Source organism: Malania oleifera, chromosome 9 (genome assembly GCF_029873635.1).
Source record: "Malania oleifera isolate guangnan ecotype guangnan chromosome 9, ASM2987363v1, whole genome shotgun sequence".
Classification (NCBI taxonomy): Eukaryota; Viridiplantae; Streptophyta; class Magnoliopsida; order Santalales; family Ximeniaceae; genus Malania; species Malania oleifera.
The window spans coordinates 64,362,922-64,370,948 of record NC_080425.1 but is presented as its reverse complement, the minus strand read 5'-3'; positions in this window follow the sequence as shown (position 1 = coordinate 64,370,948).

Below are 8,027 nucleotides of genomic sequence, written 5' to 3'. Positions count from 1 at the left end.
ACACCTCAACGCCTCTCCTAAAAAACAAGTCCAAATCCCTACAATAACAAACTCTAAAAATCAACACATTTTATTTTTTATTTTCATTATTATTTAAAGCTTTTACAAGACTCTTAACAAGGTGAATTTTTAACGGCTTGTTTGATTCGCAAAATAGTTATTCTTTGGAGCAACATGAAATATAGTAAAAATTTTGAAAACTTAAGTAATGGCTACTCCTTGTATGTTCTTTATTATTTTATTCAACATACAATAAAAAATGAATAGACGTTCCCATGGTTAAATTTAGGAATAGTTATTCCTTATTTATTCCTTGTTATATACTCATAAAATATTTCACAATGTTATTTGTTTGATGTTGAAAACTAAGGTATAGTTCTAAGAGAGGGTGAATTGGTTTTTTAAAAGTTTTTTTTAAATCTTTTTACAAATTCACAACCTTTATTAGATTCAACAAACACACAAAAATTATTTTAATTCTTAATTTGACTAACCCAATAATTCAAAATCAACACAGTACAATGACAATCAATGAACCAAACAATCAATTAATCAACCAAACAAAATACTAATGTATAAGCTGCAACGCTTTGCAATATTCAGCGTTTACAAAAACACAAAGTAGAGTTTGAATGAAAGCCCTGTTTAAAATTTTATTTGCTTCCTTTTAACCAAGGCTTCCACAAACAATTACTCAACATACTCCCTTTAAGGTTTTCGCAAAAGATTAATCAACGTACTCCCCTAAATTAAAATTTTTCTCAATCTCAACTTTTAGCTTCCTACACTCAAAGACACACCACACAATTTATATATGCAGAAATTTAAAGAGAAAGAGTAGAGAGTGAGACCGAGAGTTTTACAAGGTTTGGCTTATACCCAGCCTATGTCCTTGCCTTGTGTAAGACTACCTAAGGATTCCACTATACCGTTCCTTTCCGGGTGGAACAAACTGTTACAATCTCCTTAAGGGTAGAGCCCCCTCTTTAAGCGATACCCCACGCTCGGTACAACAATCCAACCAACCTTGAATCGTCAAAGAACTACAAGAACAAGAACAAATTCTTGGTGTACAAAGACACTCTCAAACAGAGTTGATTAGTACAAGTTAGAGCACTAATATACTTCTAATCAAATATCAAATAGACAATATGAAGCTCAAGAATGAATATCATCGGAGGTTCTTTCTTAGAATTGAGAAACGCAGCAGCAAATCAAGAATCATAGGCTTTTGATCAGCATAATATCAGTAGTATTCTTAAGCAAAAGTTTGAGCAAGAGAGGGCTTTAGAAGAATTTGCAATATCTGTAATGACCCAAAGAATAATGGTATTTAAATAATAAAGAGAGAGGAAAATGAAAATAGAAAAGAGGGCAACAGCAGACTTCGTCGATGACGTGGCATTGTGGGATCGTCGACGAGGGTACGCTTCGTCGACGAGAAGATACCGAGAGGATGTTTTGGGCGACTTTAAACTTCATCGATGAGAGGGGGAAGTTCATCGACGACTTGCCTTCTTGACCTCGTCAAAGAGGTGACGTGGCTCGTCGAAGAAGGTCAGTGTATAAATAGTTCTAAACTTAGATTTTACACAGAAAATTCAACCCAAAACCCACTCTCTTCCTCCTTTTCGTTTTCCCTCCCTTCTCTCTAAGTTTTTGGGACGGATTTACACCGGTTTGATGATCTGAAGCCACCACGATACTTTTGGAGAAGTTCTCTGCGTATCTGTTGGAGTGGATCGTCGGTGGGCTTAGTTTGAAATTTATCCTTGAATCAAGGTAAGGTTATTTATTTATAATTTACTCTTCACATAGTTACATGAAATGTTATTCACAGAGAAATATTGAATTTTAGTTCTGAGAGTTGTCATTTTCAGGGTATTGAATGGAGAACCCTGCGGGGGCAGGACTAGCATATTTTAGGGGGGGGTTCTTTTTTAAGTAATCAGGTAAGGGAATAAACTAAAGCAGTTATTTTTCTATGAAAATTATTATTAATTGATTAATAGAATTATATTCAGGAAAGCATGTATTATATTTGAATCTTAATGAGAAAATGCATATTTGGGAAAATACTGCTGTTATACAGGAAATACGATTTTAGAATGAAATGTATGGTTTTATTCAGCATTGTGTGGCATGAATATTATTTTACAAGAAAAGTATTATGTTATGGCAAATTTTATGAATGAAGTATGTTTTCAGAAACTATGCAATAATGCAATACATTATGGTTTTAAAATACATGATAAATGAATTATTTAATCAGAATGATATGAATGAAATGCTCGACGCAAGGCCGTGATTGATAGCTGGTGCAAAGTCATGTTTTACGTATGATTTCGGCGCAAGGTTGTATTTATGAATGTTCGACGCAAGGTCGTAGATATGAAAGAAACTGGCGCAAGGCCATGTGTATGTACGTTATTTCAGAAAATGCTATAAATCTATTTATGCTAGACAAGTATATTATCATGTATTATATGTTATCAGAACTCGGATGATAGTTCAGTTCAGTTACCGGAGCACGGTACCGTAACTATACAGATCAGATTATTATATTCAGACTTGTGCTAACCGTTCCTACTAGTAGAGGGGGTGGGAGATAGATAGTCGATGTGGCTTTCAGTGTAGAGTTGTATACATCCACCTGGCAGTCCGGACCAGGGTGTGGCGGACCTATCGTACTTACAGACATTTTTTACTCGGCAATGGTCAGCCAGTCATTGTCGGGTCCCGCCTTCAGGCTGCACAACCCGTTATGGAGGGATAATACATGACATCAGCTAGCTATACATCCTGGGTAAACCACATTATTATTAGTTATATCATACATTTCATGATCAGTATGAATTATTAGAAATTATGAAAGTATATGATTATTTAGTATGTTATGATGAATGTTTTCTAACGTATGAAATGTATTGTATATCTATTATAGTATTATATGTTCATGTTTCCATACAGCTGTATTTGGTTTATTTCCCTTACTGAGAAGTGTCTTACCCCTAAACTTAAACAATTTTCAAGAAACCCAGAGAGACTGGCCGACCGTGGCCACCGTTGAGATAAGTTGATACTACCCCGCTAAGAGGGTAAGTTTTGATTTAGGAACAGGAAATTTGTATTGTGAGTTCCTAGATATGTATATAATTTTTGTATTTTTGGGAGATTGTATATAAACACAGTATTTTGAGATGTAGTTGACTTTAGTGTTATGTATTTTATGGCTTTATGAATGTCGATTACATTTACCGTTGCTTAGGTTTCCGCTGTGAATGTCAGACGTGTCCCCATTACCCATGGGTTTGGGTTGACTTTATTATTAAATATGTTTTATTATATGATAAGATAAGTAGGTTGTTACAACTTGGTATTAGAGCCTAGGATGCTAAGTTCTGTAGACTCTAGAATGCAGCAGTAATAATACTAAAGTATAGGATAAGGGAATTTGAGGTCTAATTTTGTAGTCTAGATGCAGGACTTCCGTGGTGGTTTGTATGATTTTCTTGGGGTGACGATTTCAAGAAAGTCATGGTAAACTATGGTCAGGTTAGGTATCTAGGTTGCAAGATTAAACATTAAATTAAGATCAGGAGAGATGAACTAACACTACAAAAAAACTGGTTTTTAGTGACCAGAGTATTAGTGACGAATTTAATTTCGTCACTAAAAGTTGGTATTAGTGACAGTTTTTAAGAACCGTCACTAATAGTCTAAGCATTAGCGACGGTTTTAGAAGCTGTCACTAATACGACACTATTAGTGACTGTTTTAAAACCGTCACTAATACTTTCATTACTAAAAAAAAGCGCGGTAAACAATTTTTGCACTAAAATTTTTTCGGGAAAATATTAGCGACGACTCTAGGGTATTAGTAACGGTTTTGAAATTGTCACTATTAGTGTTTTTATTTAAAAAAATTTAAAAAAGAAATAGTTAAGGGTATTAGTGACGGTTATCCCAAATCGTCACTAATAAGGGGGTATTAGTGACGGTTTTGAGACCGTCACTATTAGTGTTTTCATTTAAAAATTTTAAAAAAGAAATAGTTCAGGGTATTACTGACGGTTTTGAACCATCACTACTAGTGTTTTCATTTAAAAAATTTTAAAAAACAAATAGTTAAGGGTATTAGTGACGGTTTGGGAGAATCATCACTAATAAGGGGGTATTAGTGACGGTTTTGAAACCGTCACTACTAGTGTTTTCATTTAAAAAATTTTAAAAAAGAAATAGTTAAAGGTATTTGTCATGCCCCGAACCCCGAAATGGGACCCAAGGGTGAAAATGTAATCTAACTTATCCCTGTATACGATAAAACATTCAAAGATATAGTACAATAGATGAGGGTCCGACCCCGTGGGGTTCCCAGGCACCCTAAACACATCTAAACACAATCATATACGTAGTAGAAAAAGGTCATTCTATATATATGTACAGTACCATACTAGAGTCTATACAAAAGCAGAACACAGGCTCTATAAAAAACGTACATACGGGTGCCCAAAACATCTCAAAATGGCAACCCACCAAAAATACAGTCCTAACACTTACCCAAGCGCTAATCGTAGTACACCGACCACTACGCTCCCTACACTGGGAAGCTAGTTTCGGTTACTCGAAGGACCTGTAAAAATGTACGTATAGCAGGGGTGAGACACCTCTCAGTAAGGAAGAACGCATGTTATATCGGTGTGTGGCATTTGAGTGTTATTATGATACAACATACACGCAGTTAAATGCATTCCAGTACTAATTTCCACAGTGCATACACGCACCCATACACATACACATACACATGATCAGCAATCCTGGTGTTGTCACACCCTTCGGCCCGAAGCCGGCCCGGTGTCGTCACACCCTTCGGCTCGAAGCCGGCCCGTAACATACGGCGTTGGCCCGTAGCCAACCCGCGAACACGACACCATCGGCACATGGCTAGACCTCGACTCCTATGGCATCGTATCGGCGCATAACTGGTGGATCCACACCCTTCGCCCTGATATGTCGGAATAGGCTCACGCCCTCGGATATAGAGCTAGAAACTCTTGCCAATCTATGGCCAGTGATTTTATGTGCCCTCGAATATAGAGCCAGACATTCTCAGTATTTGGAATAATTCAAAACCGCGTTCCTACTAGCATTTCAACATATCACACACACATGCATGCTCATATAACCAAACAAACCACACCCATTTGGTAATCTAAATCATGGTTTTCCAAAAAAATACAATTTAAACAAAGTCAAGGCACGACCATCCCAATATCACAGTATAAATCAACATATACCCTCGGTTTTCAACAAAACTAGAGATGCAGCCCGTCGCCCCCTTTTTCCCAAAACTGTAATAATGAAAAACCCATAGTTTTCCTCATTGTATCCCCCCAAATGAGTAGCCAAAACACACACAGGACCGTGAACCACAGTTTCACCGAGTCCGATTTCAAAAATAACCAATATAACATAGTTTCCCCTTACCTTTTCCCCGATGACAAATCCCAAACTCCAAGGCCCCTAAACAGCGAACCGATTTCCAAAACCTACAAATCATAGTACAAAATATACTCACAAGATAGTTACCTACAAAACTACCGAATCAGAAATGAAAACCGAGCCTTACCTCGATTTTTCGCCAAAACCCGAAAATCTCTGAAATGAGATTTCGATCCGTAGAAGTTGTAGAGAATCCTTCCAACAATGATCGGTGAAGAAATCTAGAGAGAGGGAGAGTAGGGAGAGTTCTAGAGAGAGAGAGAGATAGGATTGAAGTTTCTTAATGAAGAAGTAATGAAAAATTCTATTTATAGCCCTTTGACCCGCCCCAATTCATCGACGAAATGGTATTCTCGTCAACAAATCTTTCACTGACTTTGTTGACGAATCGGTGGCCTCGTCGATGAATCTGAGATCACCGATTTTTTCGAGACTCCTCGGCTTCTCCTCATTAACGAGTCTCTGAATTTCGTCGATGAGATGAACAAAGGCTTCGTCAACGAATTTTGGCTTCGTTGACGAAATGTGCCAAATTCCTAATTTGTCCCTCTCTTATTTATTCAAACCCAATTATCACGGTTCGGGTTCTTACAATCTCCCGTCCTTACAAAAAATTCATCCTCGAAATTTGCCATTTCTCATTTACAAACTCATTCATACAATCAAACACGTAGACACAACTCTAGAGAAAACTGGCGACCACTATAGCGTAGTCCCATCATACTCATACACATACATACCCTCACTTATGGCGAAGGAATACCGTGGTTACATATACAACTGTCTCAGAAGTTCACAATACACACACTCCCGATGACTAACCACCTATCCTAACCCACAGTAGGATCATGTACAAGTGCTCAAAATAACTGTGGATACTTCCGGCGTATTTCCGTTTTCAGTTCCCAAAAAGCTTCCTCTACCTCGTGGTTTCACCACAATACCTTCACTAACGGTATTTCTTTGGTACGAAGCCTCTGAACTTTATGGTCCAGAACCTAAATAGGTATCTTCTCATATGCTAAAGTATTCCCAATTTCCAACTCATCGTAATTAATAACATGTGAAGGATCCAACACGTACCTCCTCAACATGGATACGTGAAACACATCGTGGACCCTCGAAAGTGCTGGAAGTAAGGCAATCCTATAGGCTACTAGACCCACTCACTCAAGTACCTCGAATGGTCCAATATACCTCGGGCTCAGCTTGCCCTTCCTGCCAAATCTCGTCACCCCTTTCATCGGAGCAATATGCAGAAATACCTTACCTCCCACTTCGAACTCTAAATCACAACGGCGAACATTTGCATAACTCTTTTTCCGACTCTGAGCTGATCTAATCCTCTCCCGAATCAAACCCACCTTCTCAAACACCTGCTGCACAAGTTCAGGTCCTAACACCTAACAATCACCAACCTCATCCTAGCACAAAGGCGATCGACACCTCCGACCATACAAAGCCTCGAACGGTGTCATCCCGATACTAGATTGGAAGCTATTATTATAAGCGAACTCTACAAATGGCATAAACTGTATCCAGCTACCATCGAAGTCTAACACACACGCTCGCAACATATCTTCCAATATCTATATCGTCTTCTTTGACTGTCCATCAGTCTGGGGGTGGAACGCTGTACTGAAAGTAAGCTTCATCCCCAATGCCTCCTGCAAGCTCATCTAGAATCGAGAAGTAAACCTCGGATCCCGATCTGATACTATGGACACCAGTACTCCATGCATTCTCACAATCTCATGCATATACAAATCTGCTAGCCTACTCAAAGGATAGCCAACTTTCATCGGTATGAAATGATCAGATTTCATCAATTTATCCACGATCACCCAAATAACATTCGTTCCGTGAAGCGTTGGTGGCAAACCGATCACAAAATCCATGGAAATATGCTCCCATTTCTACATCGGAATAGGCAAAGGCTGCAACGGCCTTGCCGGCCTCTGATGTTTAGCTTTCACCTGTTGACATGTCAGACACTGCTCCACGAACTGAGCAATCTGCCTCTTCATACCAGACCACCAGAAGGTCTCGCGCAAGTCCCAATACATCTTTGTACTACCCGGATGTACCGTATACTGAGAATGATGCGCCTTCTCTAGAATCATCCTTCTGATCTCATCATCATTCGGAACACATAGTCTGGTCCCAAACCTCAACACACCTCCCTTAGAGATGTTAAACTCTGTAACCAGTCCCTGCTGTACCTTTTCCATAACCTCTGCCAACTCTGCATCGCTAGCTTGTGTGACTTTTATACGCTCAAACAAGGTTGGTTGGATCACCAAACCAGCAAGATAAGCCTAATGATCGTCCACCACCAACTCTATACTAGAACTCTCCAAATCCCGTCTAATGTGATACTGAGTTACGATCGCAGATACAGCCATAGGTCCTGACTTCCAACTCAACGCATCAGCTACCACATTAGCCTTCCTCGGGTGATAACTGATCGTGTAATCGTAGTTCTTAATCAACTCTAGCCACCGCCTCTGTCTCATGTTCAACTC